Raw genomic sequence first — 18,864 nt, 5'->3', positions numbered from 1 at the left:
ATTGTATTGGAATGTATTTGTTTGAGTAAACATTGCCTGATAACTCATATTTTTTTAGTCAACGTCGTTGCAGGACTAGTTCAGAACAGAATCAGAGATCTTGTGATGAGAGACGGAGACAGCAGACTTAATAATTGTATAGTATCAGTTAGACTTCTATAAGCATGTTCCTCCTGTAGAAGAGGAGTCGACCAACTTCGTAGGGTGACCATATTTGAGTTTGTGAAAAAGAGGACACTTCGTCGCGGGGAGGGGCGTGGTAGTGTGTAGCATACAGATGACCCCGCCCCCTCCCCCGCGACGGAATTTTGACACCTCTTCCACATGCAGATGTCATGTGCTGTTGTAAACAATGCAACTAGTGGAATTGGCACGGTGCTCAGTGTTGCCAGATTGGAAATGGTAAAGTATCGTATTAAATGCTCAAAATGATCGTCTTTGGAGGATAATTATCGTGCATCTGGCAACACTGAGAGGCCGGTCGGCCAATGACAGTTCTCGCTACAGTAAGAGCTTGTGCTAGAAGGTGGAACGTAAGGGAGATACCCTTTCCTAAACTTGTAAGGGCGTAAAAACTAGTTTGTGAAGGACCCAGAGAAACACAAATATCCTACGAGGCAAAATCCCGGACGATTTTGCAATCACTGCCGGACGCATGTCCGGGTAAAAGAGGATGTCTGGTCACCCCACCAAAGGAGATATTTTAGTAATCCTGTCGCTGCTAGGCGTCCTTATCTGGTAAGTAAACTGTGTTTTTTAGCTGTTTGTTGCGACAAAATTGCGGGAGCAAGTGAAATTGCGATAAGAAGTGGCGAATTTCCCTCTTTGTAATTATTATTGAGTAATCACGTTTTGGCTGTCAAGTAGCAAGTTCAGTTGCACGACTGTTGGCGCTGGCGGCTAGGAAGCTAAAGAGCTAAATAGCTAGTTAGTGGGTTATTTCCCCCCAAATATGTTCATGTGCAAAGTAAACAACAATCAATTGTTTATGTTGAAAACAACTCATGTTCTACAGAAACACCATATAATTCATATCAGCATGCTAATGTTATATGTAACTTTTTAGCAGCTAGCTAGCTTCTATGTGTTTTAATGGATCTGATGGATAAAAGTGTTAGCAGCAAGCTAACAATAATGGTCTAGAACTTCAGTTAAGACCTACAATATTCTTTTTGCCCTGACAGCATTCGTGTTGCATATAAACAACAAACCGATTTGATGTAGACATATAAGAAGAGGAGTCAACCAAAGGAGATATTTTTGTGTACAGGCAGAAGGCATCACGGACTGGCAAGACAGCAGAGGTGCTACAGGTGATCCTCGAGGCTTATGACCTTCAGGTATGTCTAGGATTAACTGCACAACAGTGATCACATTTTGTTTGTTACTGAAACTTTAATATTAGTTGATACTATGGATTATTAATTGCCAGTTTTTTGTAAGTGTTTCCATTGAAACTCTCCTGGTAATTGTATTGATGGTGTTTTGCAGGAGGAAGAGGAGCCAGATTTTGATGATGCTCCTGTTGCTCTCCTTACATCGGGTCCCGACCCCTTCAGCTGCGAGATCATCTTTGAATTAGGTGCAGAGGATTTCTGAGGCATTTGTGTTGTTGTTTGGCCTGACGTATGCTTTCAATTTAGAATATCCCAAAAAACTCACACACACCTTCTCATACAGAACCTTTTTATGTGTCTGGATGACAACAAACCTCTGAAACCGTCCTTACTCACCTTAAAAAAATATTTGTTGTTGACTTTGTAACGCTGTTCTTTAAAGCTTTGATGTAATCTTTTATTTTGTCAGTTGTTTTACAAGAAATATAAATGATGTGATACCTAAAAATATTTGAATATAAGTTCAGAGAACTTAAAAATTATGAAAACGATAACAAAATAAATCAGTTTAGCTGATGTATCATTTTTAAGTTAAGTTTACTTAAAAATAATAATATATGTACTCAAATTTTATTATGTAATCGGTTACATCAAAAGTTTTAAGTACTCTGAACTTGTTCAGGTTTACAGTGTATTATTAATTATGTCATAACCTGCCTGAACTTTGTTGTCATACCTGTGACTTGACCCATCCACAAAAAAAAGCTCTATCTGGGTTCAGTAATGGTTCACGTTCCAAATCAGGTCTGAGTTGAGTTGGGCAAATGTGAGTGATTCTGCAACACAATCATGTGAGGTTCCTTCCAAATCGAAAGGAACATCATCGGTTTGTGGCTGTGTCATAAGGTTTGATGGTTGTGTTAGGGTACTTTTTCAGAGGCATAACGTACGGCCGCTAGCCCTTGAGTGCTGTTAGGAAAAAATACTCTGCGTGTTGTTTCGGAGAGGAACCACCATACGAAGCAATTTGTTGTAACAAGGTTGAGTTTTACTGGTAGGTAACGACACAAAACAACTTGCTCAACAGACAGTCAAGTACAGTCAAGCAAGCCGGAGAATGCGAATTCTAGAGTCTAAACAGAGGATGCTCGCACTTTTAAGGCCTAATTCTGTGATGTCACTTCTGGCCTCCTGCACCGCCCACATACACTGTCTTCCACTCGGCACTTAGTTATAACACATGATTCTTGTGTTATTTCCCATTTACAGAACTTCTGCTTTTAATCTGCTGACATGTATGTCTGGACACTTTCCCTTATCTTTGGCCCAGACTTGACCACTCGATTTATCCTCATGCCTTTCTCCTCTTCTGGGCCGTTGTCCCAGTTACTTGCTGTTTTCTGACTGCCCTTTTCTTGTGATTATACTTCATTGATACATTTGGTTAAATGTGATATGATTAGATAAATTTGATAATTCAAATTTATCTTACACTGATCATGCCCTCTTCAGTATCTGATTCCTTTGAGTCTACCTCCTCTATTCTTTCATTGATGTTGTCTATGAGGCCTTGCACCAGGCCATTTGTGCTTACACATTGGTCATGTGTGCGGGCTAAATCAGTTGCTAAACGCAGTTCACTCCCTTGTCCAGTTACAGTTACTAAATGTGCAGTGTTTGCCATCATTGTCGTTAAAGCGTGTGTACATTCTGCAAGTCTGTCTACCCTATCTGCAATGTATTCTGTTTTCATTTTCACTAGGTTGGACACACCTTCCATCTCTTCGTCAATTATCTCTAATCTTTGTGCAGGAATTACCACCATAGGTGCTTGTGTTACCAAGTCCCTGCGGCTGAACCCATTATATGGTGGGGGCGCGCTGGCTGTAGCCACAGGTAGAGGTGGATACAGTGTGTTTTCTGTCTCCCTACTTTCTTCCATATTCTTTCCTCTTTTTTCTGGGTCATTTTCGATCTGTGTCTTTTCTCCCTTCTCCACTGAATTTTGTCTCTTTCTTTTGTTTGCCATTATCGCCCCTTTCATGATCATCCCCATTATTTCGTCTCTAAATATATTCTCATCACTCCAGTCATCTCGGGCATGTCTTTTCGACTGGAGGAAGTTTTTCTCATCTATCTTCCTCTTTTTCTGTTCCATCTCATCTGTTGAACGCTGTCTCAACATTACACAATCTTCTCTGGTTGGAACAGGTTTGTCTGCTTCGGGATACCATCCTCTCTTAATCCAATCTTTTATTAGCTTTTCTAAGTTCCTGATTTTGTCCTTTGCAACCGCCTTTGCATTGTTTTTGTCAAAATGCTCTTTAATGTCCAGCACCAATTGACCTGCTGTCCCTGATCTCGGGTTTGCTTGGTCTGCCATAACTCAACCTGCACTGGCTACACTTCCTCGGTCTACTGCCAACGCAAGTCTAGGGTTAAGTACTGGATTTATCAGGTCCCAACCTACTATAATGCCCCCTAGTATTCTCTCTGTGATTTCTGCGAATCTAGGTTTCTCACCATTGATTTGTAAACTGTTTAAATTTATGTGTCCCCTCACTTGTGGTGGCGGGAACCAAATATCACCGTCTCCCCACGTTTTACGCTCCCAGAGGGGTATTACAGTTATCTGAATCTTCTCGTACCAAATTTCTGGTCTCCCTTTTTTCTGTCTTTTCTCTACGGGCGCCCAAACTGCGTTTCCAAAAGCTATGGGGTCGTCGTGGAGCCAGTAATAGAACTCTTTTAGTTTTACTGTCCACTTAACTTCGTGTTTTTTCCCTCCCTGTTTTGGAGGGAGAAGTGATTTTTCGTAGACTGTGTCAAATAATCCTAATAAATATCGTGGATTGATCAGACGGTTCTCAAACGAGGATAACCACTCCAATATGTTTTCCTCCTGATATGGGCAGTGACTTCTTAGGTACCCTGCACTCGCTCCCACCACTACTACGTGTTTTCTTATTATCTCAGCCCCTGTTTTGCCTGGGTAAGTTAACAATGTATCCAACCACCAACGGCTCTTGGGTGCTATTATTCTGTAATCACCCCTGATAGCTGTTGGAGTTTTATTCTCTAACTCTAACTCCCTCTCTAACTCCTCTACGTTCATCTATGGTTGACTAAATATAGATGCTTGCCCCACAGTTGTGTTTTTATCAGAAACAGGCCCTTATAACCAATTAGACCTGTTATAGAAACTTTTTTGATCAGAACTAGGCCTTTATAATCAATTAGGCCTTTTCCCTTCCCCCGTTTTCTTTTCTCTTTTTTTTTTTTTTTTTTTTTAATTGTTTTCTGAACCTTGTTTGCTTTTATCACTCCTCGCCAATCCGGTGCCTTATTAATACAGTTTCCTGTACGGCCAAGGGGTTCATGAGCCCACCGAAGGGAATTGCAGATACACAAACAAGGTTTTACTAAACACACTGAGTTAGTCTGAATGGTCCACTAATCCGGCTTTTTGTTGGATTCTTGCATCCACCGAAAGCTTACCCATTCAGACGTAACAAAGGTGTGTTATATCAGTGTTAAATCAGTGCTATATCACTGATTTAATCTATCATCTGAGTACTTCTGATCTTAATTTGACACTTTTGCTGAACACAACAGTTGTGGGTATTACTTCTATTATTTATTTGCAAGTCACTTATCTTTTGAAAGACTATCTCTTACAAATATTCACTTCTGTCCTATAGTTCTGTATAAAGACAGGAGTCGGGTGTCTGAAAATTCAAACTTCCTCCTGATTTATACACAGAACTGTGCGTGGCGCAGTGCCAGCTGTGTGTCTCTCTGCACTCAATTCTACCCTTCTTTATCCTATTTACACGCCTTTGCCCTATTTACATTTGAAAAATTTGCGCTACTCGCTTTACACGCGCTAACCGTGCTTGGTCGCGTTACACGCTTATCCTTTACCTCTAACCCAGAGGGTGAGCACATCCGGGATGTAGGCTAAATTGTAGGTCAAGAGTAGGCTAACGAGCTCAGACACTACTTCGATTATCTACTTCAGTTGCTACGCGGAAGGGTCAACCATGCTCACCCCCCGTTTAGGAACTCTGGTCTGTTACGCAGTCCGTACTAATCTCTCACTCTTCCCTCTAAACCTAATGTTTAGGTAGTCAGGTCTATTATGCAGACCTACTAATCTCCCTCCTCCCTCTAAACCTAATGTTTAGGTAGTCAGGCCTTTTACAGTACCTACTAATGCTTTTTCCTATTTAAAACTGACAATTCACAAAGGCTTTTGTGGATTTGTATCACTATCCACCATCCACTCGCACTTGCTGCTTCCTTCAAGATCCAAGATGACAGACAAAAACTAACTAATCAATATTCTAATCTATGGACAATTCAATAAAATAGGTTTGTCCTCACCTTATTTTTCTCGCAGGCCTGCTTTTTGTCTGCCGCCAAAGATCTCGAAGCCCCACTCTGAGCCTCGTGCTCCAGGTGAGGGTCTGGTTGGTCCACCTCTCCTCAGTTCAGCGTCGGGGTCACCAATTGTTAGGAAAAAATACTCTGCGTGTTGTTTCGGAGAGGAACCACCATACGAAGCAATTTGTTGTAACAAGGTTGAGTTTTACTGGTAGGTAACGACACAAAACAACTTGCTCAACAGACAGTCAAGTACAGTCAAGCAAGCCGGAGAATGCGAATTCTAGAGTCTAAACAGAGGATGCTCGCACTTTTAAGGCCTAATTCTGTGATGTCACTTCTGGCCTCCTGCACCGCCCACATACACTGTCTTCCACTCGGCACTTAGTTATAACACATGATTCTTGTGTTATTTCCCATTTACAGAACTTCTGCTTTTAATCTGCTGACATGTATGTCTGGACACTTTCCCTTATCTTTGGCCCAGACTTGACCACTCGATTTATCCTCATGCCTTTCTCCTCTTCTGGGCCGTTGTCCCAGTTACTTGCTGTTTTCTGACTGCCCTTTTCTTGTGATTATACTTCATTGATACATTTGGTTAAATGTGATATGATTAGATAAATTTGATAATTCAAATTTATCTTACAGTGCACAGGGGATGCCCTTGGACTACACTGTCCAGCTTAAAGCTGTAGTAGGCTATGGCCTGTTTCTTTCTGCCAGCGCATTGGTTTACTGCACTTACGTAACCTGACCCTGGTCTGACTTTCTGCTAGCACAGGGACCTGCTGTAATTCTTGTTCTATTGTTTCGTAGGCTGTTTGTGCATCAATTGTCCAATTTGTTCTTGGGATTGTCTAATCCTGCTCTAACTATCAGTTCCCCGAGTGGAGCTGTATATCGTTCACGACTTTCAATCCAGTCGGCACTAAATCCAATCAGCCCTATGAATGTCATCATGTGCTTGACCATTTCTGGCATGGGGACCTTACTTATCCCATCTAGTTGGTCGGGGGAGATTGCCTTTTAGCCCTGAGAGATTACTCGTCCTAAATATGTCACCTGTGTGTGGCATCTCTGCAGGCCTATGTCCCCCTTTCGCCATTGTCTGTAAGATGGCGATGGTGTCTTTTTGGCAAGTTTCAAGGGTAGGTGAACAAATTAGAATTGTTATAACACTGTTATAGAGTACCTCATTCATCACTACCTGCATGGCTACACCTACTGGTTCTACATTATGCTTGGGACTACCATTTGTATGTCCTTATTTGTATGACACCCTACTTCCCCGTTCCATCTTTTTTACATTTACATTTAGTCATTTAGCAGACGCTTTTATCCAATGCGACTTACACGGATGTATACACATTTTACATTTACACTGATGGCACACTGCACATCAGGAGCAATTAGGGGTTCAGTGTCTTGCTCAAGGACACTTAGACAGGGAATCGAACTAGCAACCTTCTGATTACTTAACGACTTCTCTACCTCCCGTACCACTGTCGCCCACACTGTTCTTCCTTCTCTTCTTCTCTTCTGTGGGGACTTTCTCATATTGGAGAGTACAGTGATAGGGACACCTTGGAGACTGACAAGTTGGGCATCTTGATTCTATGAATCCGGTCCTTGACACCCCTCTGACCTGTCTGTCCCGGCAGACCAGCACACCCTCCTCCATTCTGGTTTTGTGTCCATGGGTTGTTGGAGCACTCATGTCAGCGGTGCCCTGTTCGCTGGCACCCCCAACACCTTTCAGCTGTCTGGCTTGGGTTCTGATTCCGGCTTGGGTTCTGATTCCGGCTTGGGTTCTGATTCCGGCTTGGGTTCTGATTCTGGTCTGGGTGGTAGTAGTTAGGGTTAAACCATCCTCCTACCCCTTGGTTTCTGTACTGTCCACCTCTGGGGGCCTGTCCTCTGCCTAGCCCCGCTTTCGGGGGTCTCCATTGTGGTGGGGGCTGGTTGTAAACCTGGGCAATGGGATGGGTCTGCTGTGGTGTCTGGGCAGGGGCAGGGGCAGGGCCTTGATGGAACACCCCTCCTCGTTGTTGTTGCCAGGGGAACCATGGAGCACCTTGGTTATCTTGGGCGGCAGTGGTACAGGAGGTAAAGAAGTCGTTTAGTAATCAGAAGGTTGCTAGTTCGATTCCCTGTCGCAGCGTCCTTGAGCAAGACACTGAACCCCTAATTGCTCCTGATGTGCAGTGTGCCATCAGTGTAAATGTAAAATGTGTATACCTTGTAAGTCGCTTTGGATAAAAGCGTCTGCTAAATGACTAAATGTAAATCTAACACCTCAGGCTCAGAGGGACTGACCGACCTCTTGCTTCATCTTTGCACCTTTTTCTTTCCCCCCCCCGTTAGCTCCTCTAGCTATCTTTGAGAGAGCTTACAACAAACCCCTTCATCTGTGCTTGGCCCCCTGAAGACACCATGTCTGACAAACTGACAAAACTGTTGATGGGTCCACGTATTCAAATGGACCTCTTGTTCTTTTTTTTGGTTTTTACTGGATGTGGCATTTCTGCAACTACAGCTACGTCTGAATAATCCTTTCAACAGCTGATCAGTCTCAGGACTGTGTTCGGTCTAGGGTCGTCGGTGGTCTAATTGCTTGTCTATGTATGTTACGGGTTGTCATCGTTCCCTAGTTTCTCCATGGTCAGTGTGGAAGGATCAATGTTCCTTTAATATGTTTCTCTCAGTGCTCTCCAGACCATGGGTCTGAATCGATAGAATGACAGAGCATCTGCTGCCGGGTCAGTCATGGTCTTTTTGGTTCTAGCTCTGACCATTAAGCCGGTCAGTGTATGTGTGTGTGTGTGTGTGTGTGTATGTCTCCCCAGTATTTGGGCTAGTAATGGTTTTATGTCCCCCAGAGCCACATTTTTGGCCTCTGTCTGATCTTCAAATTTCAAATATCTACTTAGCAGCTACTTTCTCTGCTTCATCGCTTGCATTAGTTATTGCCAAATCATATTCTCTGTAAACTGCCTGACTTGTTAATGTTTCTGGTAGGTGGACAGGTGATTCTGGGTTTCTAACCAAGGGTGGTTCTTTTGGAGGAGCAGGCACAGGTGACTGGATTCTACCCTGATTGCTCTCTTGTGGTCCAGAATGGGGGGGGGGGGGGCATTGTTTCATCTTCTAACCTACTTTCTCTTTCCCTTTTTTTCAAATTTTTATCCCAATTGTAAGAGTATTTTTCTCTTGCGTGTTGGTTTAGAGAGGAACCACCATATGAAGCATTTTGTTGTTACAAGGTACGTTTTTACTGGCAAATACTGGCACAATACAGCTTGTTTAACAGACAATCGAGTACAGTCAAGGACAGGGGCGGCGCCAGGGGGGGTCTAGGGGGTGCTCTAGCTCCCCCTGGATTAGCCATAGCACCCCCAAGAAAATAATGGTTTATTTATTATTGTTATTTAATTTCATTCTGCGTTATTTATTGTGTGATAATAATATTATAATATTTAACTCACTAAAGAAAATAATAACAGATTGAAATGAACAGATTGCTTTAGACACAGAGAACTCATTCTGTCATAACCTTTGACCCAACTTTCACGTTGCACGCTTGAATGTTGACGTTACCGGACGGTTGAAGGAGAAAGCAAGTAAAGCCAGTGCGTGGTAGTTTCAAGTGAATATCAACAATGCATCGGGTTTTGCTACCTAAATGTCCATGTTTGGAAGAACGATTAAGAAAGAAGAGTGACGTAGAAGAAGAAGAAATGCCAGGGGTATCTGGTGTGGATTTTTAAGGAGAGGAACGTTGTGGTCAAGGAGGTCAACCCTCCACCACTACTGAGGGTGCTAACCATGGTGCTAGCAGCATCAGTGACATTAGCATGAACACTCAGGATGGTCCGAGAAGACCAAAACTCCAGAAATATCCACCTTGCATGTTTGGAGTCCAACAAAGGAGTTTTTGTAAAAGCTGTTTGGGACAGTTTGCGTGGTTGGAGTACAATGCAACTAAGGTATTGTTAGCTGTGTAACATTAATGAAAGCTGTCTGATTTGTTGCATACATTGATTGCCCTGTGTCGCTGAAGACTCGTTTCGGTTGATTAGCAACTAAGATGCCCTTTTTTGCCGAAGATTTTAACTTTTTGCCTTTTTCCTCTTTTTTGGATTTTTTTGTAGCAGCCTTAAAAAATTCAGATACTCTTTAGCCTAAGAAAAGCAGTCTGTCTATGTGCTATGTATACTTAAGGTTCTATGTGATTATTGATGATTGTGAACTGAAATAATATATACCTTTTTAACGCATTTCTGACTCTTTGACTGTTTTAGTTATTTCTATCTGCTATTCCAAGATTAATTTCACTCTATCTGACATGGTAGTGGTCACCTGTCGCCCAACTTTAATACTCACTACCACAAGTGTTTTAAAGTAAATTAGGTATTTGGGATTGCGGACTCTATAACATGCTGTATGCCTTTTGACAGTGAACGTCGCAGATGTGCGCGTCTGTCGGAAGAAGCCTAGATAATGATAATAATAATACAATCGGTTTTGCGCTTTTCATGGACCCCCAAAACGCTTCAGAGAGCAAACATGTAAAGTTGTTGTAGTAGAGAACCATGTGACACATAGGCTATCATCCTCATTTCATAGCACCCTCACTAAAACGCCTAGCTCCCTCATAGCACATGCAGAAAAAAATGTCTGGCGCCGCCACTGGTCAAGGAAGCTCGAGAATGCATTCTGCCCAGGTACGGCCATGTTAGAACTTTTAAGTCCTAACCCAGTGATGTCATTCTGGGCCTCCCATACCGCCCGTGAGTTGATCATGGGATGGTGACATGCTTATCTCGTACACTCGATTTTCTGGTGTGAAAATCTCCCTTACACCCCATCTGTGCCACAGCTCAAACATACAATGTTGCTTGCTTGCTTGACCTCGCTAACTGTCGTGGACTGACTGTTCTTCTTAAGGCTCTGGTCTCAGTAAAAGGCCTAGAGACAATAAGAGTCTGTATTGTTACCAATTGTATTGTTATGGCGCTTATACAAATAAAATTGGTACTGAACTGAATTTATCTTACACACTTCTATGTCTCCTATAACCGTGTACAGTGGGCATATGGCAGGGATCTAGCCCTTTCTCTAGGGTTGTTTGGCTTCTTCAACTGCCTTTTGAGCTTTCTTTTGCTAAATCCCTTTTTTAAAGTTTCAGCACTTCTTCCTAAATTCTTCTTTTGTTCTCCCTATCCTTTCTTTTTGTCCTTGGGTTTGTGTTCTCTTATCTTAACTTCCTGTATCCAAGGGCCCTTCTTTTGGCCACTTTGTGTGGTCTTTTTCAGTTCTCTCCTGCCACCTTTTGCTAAATTGCCTGATAGCCTGCTCAGCCGTCGGGTTTCGCTTGGTGTCCTTCTCTATCGGCGTTAAGTGGCCCTGTGTTTGTCCTGCCTGCACTGACATTTCCCTGGCTGTTGGTCCGTCTGCTACTGTGATCAGATGGGCCTGTTTTAATGTTTTTCCCTTAACTCTTCAACGCAAATATCTTCCTCTGGTGCTCCACCGTACTTCTCTAAACATTACCAATATGGCTAGATGCGGGTTCTCAATTTGCCTCCCTGTCAATCCTCCCCTCTCTTCTCTCTCTCTCCTTGTGTATGTGTGTATTTCCCTCTCTCTCTCTCTCTCTTTTTTCCCTTGTGTGTGTGTGTGTGTGTTTTCATCCTCTGTACATCCGTCCTCCTACATTTGAGCCCCCCACCCCTCGAGCCAAATTGGTAACATTAGATACTTTACCTCAGCAAAAACACCCCTGTATAGCAATTTATTTTTGTGAATCTGTAATACTCATACACTCATACACTGTAATACTCAACAGTTTTCATGCACAAAACTCTTCAGTAACAGTACACATACATAACACTTTTCATACACTTTTAATACTCATGCAAGCAACACTTTTTCTCTTACCCCTATTCCTTCTTACAGACATCTCACACCTGTTCGTTATTAGGACTTCATCGTCTACCAGGCCTGTTCCACTGTTTCTAATTGCCCTTAAAACAATTCTTAAGCCTGTTACTGTATGCACTCCTCTGTGCTGCAGTCCTAATCCCTGTCAGAAACTCCTTGGACTTGCTCGCCTTTATTTCTCAGATGTTATTCTAAGATATTCCCTTTAAAAAGTGAATTTGATGGCTTCTTCACCTCATGCATTAAAGGATTAGGTCCTTGATTCTGTAACAACCGAAATAAATGATCTTAGCTAATACTGACTAGTGATAATTGTTAGATAAAATGTCTGTAACACTATCACCTGTCACATTGACGTCATTTCTGGCAGGTTGGTACAACGTTACTTTCTGTGCCCCATGGGGCCTACCTCTGAAGGGGTTTTTCCCGTCACTTTCACTCCCTGGATTCATTTCAGATGACCCAGGCAGGGAGGTTTAGTGCCACTGTTGCAATGGCTTTGTAATATAATTTGTAAAATTGATCCAGTGGCGAGAGGATAAACATCCTTTCTAGTGCTGTCACACACTCCTGTTTCCGTGCTTTACTTCTCCATTCTTTTTTACACGTATATATATATATTCTAATATATTTATTATTCATCATTTCATCATTTCATTATCATGATGGTGCACAAAGACTGGGACAGTTCTGATTCCAAGCTACCTTGATTCCAAATCAGAGGAGCTTGCAGCAAGTGAGCTAACCTGCCGTCGGTCCTGGGCTCGTGCTGTGATGTTTTCTCTCTCGTTCCAACAATAGAATCAATTCCCCCGTGGCGACCCTGAGCCACGGCACAGCCTCAGCGAACAGCAAAGAGCATCCAAGCTCATCACACTCAAAACCACCCACGGAAAAAGGATGCACTGCATCAATTTAACCCAATTTCAGGCTGAGCATTAGGCCCCCGCTTGCACACATACTGGCGACGCTGGATCGTTGCTCACATTCTGTCAGTCAACAGTCCAGCTCCCACTGTGACCCATCGAAGGTGTGTGTTTACATTGAGCTGAGAGAGTGCCCTACGCCCAACATTAAGAAAACAACACAAACAACTGGATTGTACACAGGAGATGAAGGTCAAATAGGACATCTCTCACTCTTTCTGTCCCGCCTTGTTTCTGTGTGTCCCTTGCTCTCTGTCTCTCACACTCGCGTACATATGTTGGCACGTGTAAGATACATTCAGTTCAGTACGAATTTCTTAACAACTTATTCATATTAACAATGTACAGGCCTATATAGAGACACAAGTATGCATTAGGACACAGTGTGCAGAACAGAGCCTGAGAAAACAGAGAGTCATCTGCTTCAGTTTATCCTCCAGGTATACGCTTCTCTGGGACTGTAGCACAACATATTCTGCAGCAATAATTTCTGGGTGACAATCATGGCTTTGTGAGCACCTCTACTCCCTTCTGCAGATGGTCAGTTTATCTGTCTTGCACCAAAGGGAGGTGAAAGGACCTAAGAGGCCACTGACTTGACCTTGTCCCAGCCAGATAAACTGAAGCAGATTGTTAATATGAATAAGTTGTTAATAAATTCCTACTGAACTGAATTTATCTTACACGCGGATGCTTGATTTCCATAACAACATCATTTGTGTTTTTTTTTTAGCAGTGTGTGAACTTTCACTAAAGTGTGTAAAGTGTGAATGCCTTTAAAGTGCAGTTCATTGTCCTTTTTAGGCAAACAAACCAAAGGCCAAGAATGCTCTGTTTCTCCTGCTTATTACATTTCTGTTTGAATTTGCTTGCGTGGGAGAATGTTTGCTTCCGGCATGATCTGCATGCATGCAGGATGGTCAAAATGAACCACATAGTAAGCTCCAGTACACGCACAAGCGTGTGTGTGTGTGTGTGTATCTGAGCTGTTATTAGTATTTTGACATGTCACATGCTTGAATATAGAAAGAGGATAGACTTATCTCTGGATATTCTCTTCTTGTATTTTTTCAAAGACTACATCACTGTGGACTATGACAGAGATTTACAGTCTTTATATGTATAGGGTCCTGAACAACACCGATCAGCATCTGCTGCCAATACCTTCAAGAAAATGAAATGAAAGCTACTGACTCGCTACAAATTAGTTGGTGGTGCATCTTCCATGTGATCAGCACTCTCAGCTTTGAAGTGGACAACACCGCAATCATCTCACTTTCAATTACAAGCTGTTGTTCAGTGCCCCGTTAGCTTGGCTCTTCTATGCAGTTTCATTACTGAGAAGGCAATGAAAAGTACTGGAGTGGGAATATGTCTTTACTTATTACATGTACAGTGCCCTCCGCAATTATTGGCACCCCTAGTGAATATGAGCAAAACAGGCTATAAAAAAATATGTCTTTGCTGTTTATCCTCTTGGTCTTTCACTCAAAATATTCACAAAAATCTTACCTTTTCATTGAAGTAAAACTATTGAAAGAAAAAAAAACGGTTGACATTAAATAAATATTTTTCCCCAAAACATGTGTGCCACAATACATATTTTTTTATAGCCTGTTTTGCTCATATTCACTAGGGGTGCCAATAATTGCGGAGGGCACTGTACATAAATGCCTCCAAATTCTTATCTTAATTTGATATTGAAATGAAATCAGGTAAGCCTTCATTTGTAGTCTTCGGTTGCTGACCCAGATACTGATAAAGTGTTGCTCAGGCAGAATACCACAATTTTCTCTTTCACCAAGTGCTGGTGAAGTAGCGTATTTGCCGGTTGACTGGCCTCTCATGAAATAATGCAGTTGAGTAAGCTGACTGTTTTACCTGCTGGTGGTAGGGGAGTAGCCTAATGATTATTTCATTAACTGCATTAAGATAGCCTCTCAATAGCCAGACTGTGTAATGACTTATGTGTTAGCTGGGAATGTAACTACACTGTAGTATTTAGTATTTATTATATGGCAACAACAGTACGAGCGTTCTGATTGGCTAATGGGTAGTCATGCCAGCCCCGTATTGCCCTCCTCGCCGGTCTGATACGGATCCGTATTGCCCTCTGATGTCATCTTCAAAATGAGCGAATGAACGAGATAAGCATGGTACTTAAAAAGTCTAGAATGCATTCCTAACCCGATGATGTCATTTCTGGGCCTCCCGTACCGTCCATAGGGTAATCACGAGATAGTACCATACTTATCTCACACACACACACACACACACACACACACTCTGTTGATCATGAGATGGTACCATACTTATCTCACACACACACACACACACACACACACACTCTGTTGATCATGAGATGGTACCATACTTATCTTGTTCACTCAGTTCTCAGCAATAAAACATTATTTCTTTGTGACAATCTCCCTTTGTAAGAACCTCTGCCTCTCATCTGCTGACACGTCTTATCTGACCAAAAACCCTAAACACCCCATCTGCGCCCCAGCTTAAAACATAGAATGTTGCTTGCTTGCTTGACCTTGCTAACCAGTGATGGACTGACTGCTCTTTCTCAGGCTCTGGTGTCTGTAAGGCCTTTGTATTGTACAATTGGTATAAGTATTTTTAATAAAATTTGTACTGAACTGAATTTATCTTACAAACCTCGCTATCGCTCGTCGATACGTTAAAGCCTCAGTCTGATATTTCCAGGCATGACCTCACTCTTGGTTAGTAAGTAGTTAGTAAAATGTCATAAGTAACATGTAGCTACACTGTGGTTAGTTAGGTAGTTACACCATTAGTTAGTTAGTAGTTACACCAACTAAGACCTCTGGCTTCTGAAATATACATTTCCTGACAAAATGCAAAGCAAATGTAAAATATCTGAATGATTATTAGACAGTCTGAGAGACCTGGATTTGAATTGAGAACTCAATATGCATGAACATTTATTATTTAAGGTTTGTCATCCAATCTCTGACATAAAAACTACCAACAGATTTAAAATTCCCCATATATATCCATATTACTACATGCCTATGCCATGTGGACAGACATTAGACTAGAGCGATCACATTTCAAACCTCCCTAAGTATGACAAAAACACGTTGTCTGTCAAGTGCTAACCTTGACTTTATGCATTGAATTTACAGTGTAGGTCAATATAAATATGTTAAAACAAGACCTGTCAAATGAAGTCCAGATTTTCAGAAGGCTGTTCCAAATAGCATGTGGTGCTCATCATAGTGTTACAGTAAGAAAGGATTAAGGTGTATCTGTGTGAGTGTGTGTACGGATAAGAGAGAGAGTGTGTGAATGTGTGTGCGCTTTTAGTGCTTGCTTTTAAACGTGCAATCTGCTGAGCCCAGGAGAATTCCTCCAGGTGGTGTTGCCGAAAACACACACCGTCCCGTCCGGCTCAGACAAGTACCATCTGGACCTCTCACAACAGGTAATCAGCGGGAACACACCCATACACTCACATCAATAAATGGGTCACTAGAACTAACACAGTGCACCAAACATTGGGTCAGTTCACGAACATTGTACCATATGCACAAAAGGACTTGTCATTTTTTTTCCAGCCTGTCTACATCATACGATTGAGAGACATTTTTTTTTTTTATAAACGCTCTAGTAACATGTATATGTTGCTGTTTCTCTCTTCGCCCAAGGAGATCGTCATGATGAGGATCGAAATGGTCGTAAGCCTTGCACTGAGCAGATCATTCTGAGAAAATTGTTTAGCCATAATGTTAATTATATTAAGCTAGCGGCCTGGCAAGAAATCCCTCTGGTGTAATCTAAACAGCTCCTCATCACATACACACAGCAACCTCCCCCCGTCTCTCCCTCTCTCTTGTCGTTTTCTTTCTCTTTCTTTCTCTCAGCTCAGTGAACTGAGTGAAATGTCTTTCAGACTAAATGATTTTTTTTTTTTTGCACTATGGGAACGTTGCCATGGAGACATCCCCCCAACCCCACCCCCGGGTCTCTGCCTCCCTCGGTGGCGTAACGGTGCTAACTGCCGTGTCGGCACCTCGGCGGCATCTCTCTTTCTCTGTCTTTCCCTCGTTCTTTTTTTCCCCTCCATCCCCGAGCTGGTTTCACGCTGCTTGCTGAGGTGACGCGCTGCAGGTGCTTTCCTCACCCGCAAAGAGCGTGTCTATATACAGACCTGTCCTCCTCCTCCTCCTCCTCCTCCTCCTCTTCGTCCTCCTGCTGGTGCGGCTGCTCAATCGTTCCCCTCCTCCTCCTCCTCTTCTTCGCCCATCTCCCTTCCACTATCTCTCGCCCGCATACGCTCACCCGCTCACGCTGTGTGTGCATGCACGACAGCTCTCTCTAATTCCAGCCTTCCTCCTCCTCCTCCTCCTCTCTCTCTCTCTCTCTCTTTCGCGCTTGGTGTAAAAAGGCTTTCATACCTTCTTCTCCCTCTGTTTTTTCTCCGTGAACACTTTCATCCTCTAAGACACAGACACACACACACACACACACACACACACACACACACACACATGCTGGATTCCCTCTTTTGTTATCACTCGCCCTCACACACGCAGGCACATCACACAATTTCCAGCTCTTTTGCCTTCATTTCCACTTCTGTGGACTCGAACTCTAGACTCGGGCTCTCCACCGTCCCTCCACCCCCACAGACATAGCTGACAGCAGGCACTCGATCAGTGCACAGAGCCATGCTTGGTTTAACCATGCCTAATCACCACACCCCGACCCAGTCATTCAAGTGACTGAGCACCCTCATCAGCTAGAGAGATGGATGTGAGTGCCTGGTCATCCCCAGTATACATAAATAAATAAATAAATAAATACATACATACATAAACAAAAAGGCCAATACTATGGAAAGTAAAACCGTATCTTTCCAAACAGCCATAAGTGAGTTCCATAAAAAACATAGTGCTTTCAGGAGATTAAAGAGGTTAAAGGTGAGATTGACCATGGGGAATAGACGGAGGTGAGCAGGAGAAGGAGAGAGGATAGGGAAGAGAGTAGGTAGAGTGTATGATGGAAAAATAGAGGCACTCACACACACACTCACACACACACACACACACACCACGTGCACTCACACACAGAAACACGCACTGTGCTGCACTTGCACAGCTCCGCTCTACTTTGCATTTTTAGATAAAGTGCGCCTTCAATAAAGAATTTATGATGAAGTAGCTAAATAATTACGCACAACTTAATGCACAGCAAGAGAGGGAGAGACAGAAAGAGAGAGAGAGAAAGGGACAGATTCAGACACAGTATACATATATACCTGACACTCACTTGGCATGTTTGGATTCAAACACTGACACTGCTGTGATCGTTTGATACATATTCTTTATTTGAGCCAATCCAGCTTCAGCTTCAGCTTCAGCCTCGCTATCACCCGGACATCACCTTCTTCACAGTAGTTTTTATTTTTTTATTTATTCCTGTCTAAAACGGCCAACCTGACCAGAAAACACTATCTTTGCCCTAATTTCCAATTTCAGCATCGTCTTAACTCATAGAAAAAAGTAAACCTGTAATCAACAAAATTAACAGAACTAAGAAAAGAAAAGAAAACAGAGTACCCACTGAAGGAAAGATTTACAATATTACCAGTGTTCTTCATCTTCACTGGTTTGGATCACACAGGTCAGAATTGCTGTTTGTCTCCTTTTGTTTGTCATATTAGTAATATTAGTATCAAGTTCATTGCCAGTTTTTTGCTTTTTGAGCATCACTTGTTTAATTTTCATTGCATCTAGTTGACATCATCCATGATAATATAAGCATGCAAACACGTTTCCCCAAGTTCATTCAGAACTGAACTGACATCGAGGGAGTCAGGAGGAGAGAGAGAGAGGGAGTCAAACAGGCAGAGAAGGAGAGGAAAGAAAGACAAAAGAGCGCTGGGTATTTTTAAGGAGAGATAGAGAAATGGAGAGAGAGAGTGGGAGATAGAGATAGACAGAGAGAACGGCTGGCCGGTATCCTGATGCCAGCAGAGACAGAAATGGGGTACATCCAGTGACGGAGAGAGAGAGAGGAGAGAGAGAGAGAGAGAGAGAGGGAGAGAGAGAAAGCAATTGCAAGGTAATGGTTGGAGAAAGGTAAGAGAGCAGCAAGAATTGTTATGTTTGACCCAGCTTTTCAAAAGATGACCGGTCATCACTGAGAGCAGTGAAGTGAAAATGTGAAAGAAGGAAAATGTGAAAAAAGAGAAAGAACTGTAAAAAGAGAAAGAGTGGGGGAGAGGGGGGATG

The sequence above is a fragment of the Clupea harengus genome, chromosome 1 (genome assembly GCF_900700415.2).
Source record: "Clupea harengus chromosome 1, Ch_v2.0.2, whole genome shotgun sequence".
Classification (NCBI taxonomy): Eukaryota; Metazoa; Chordata; class Actinopteri; order Clupeiformes; family Clupeidae; genus Clupea; species Clupea harengus.
This window is presented reverse-complemented; position numbering follows the sequence as displayed.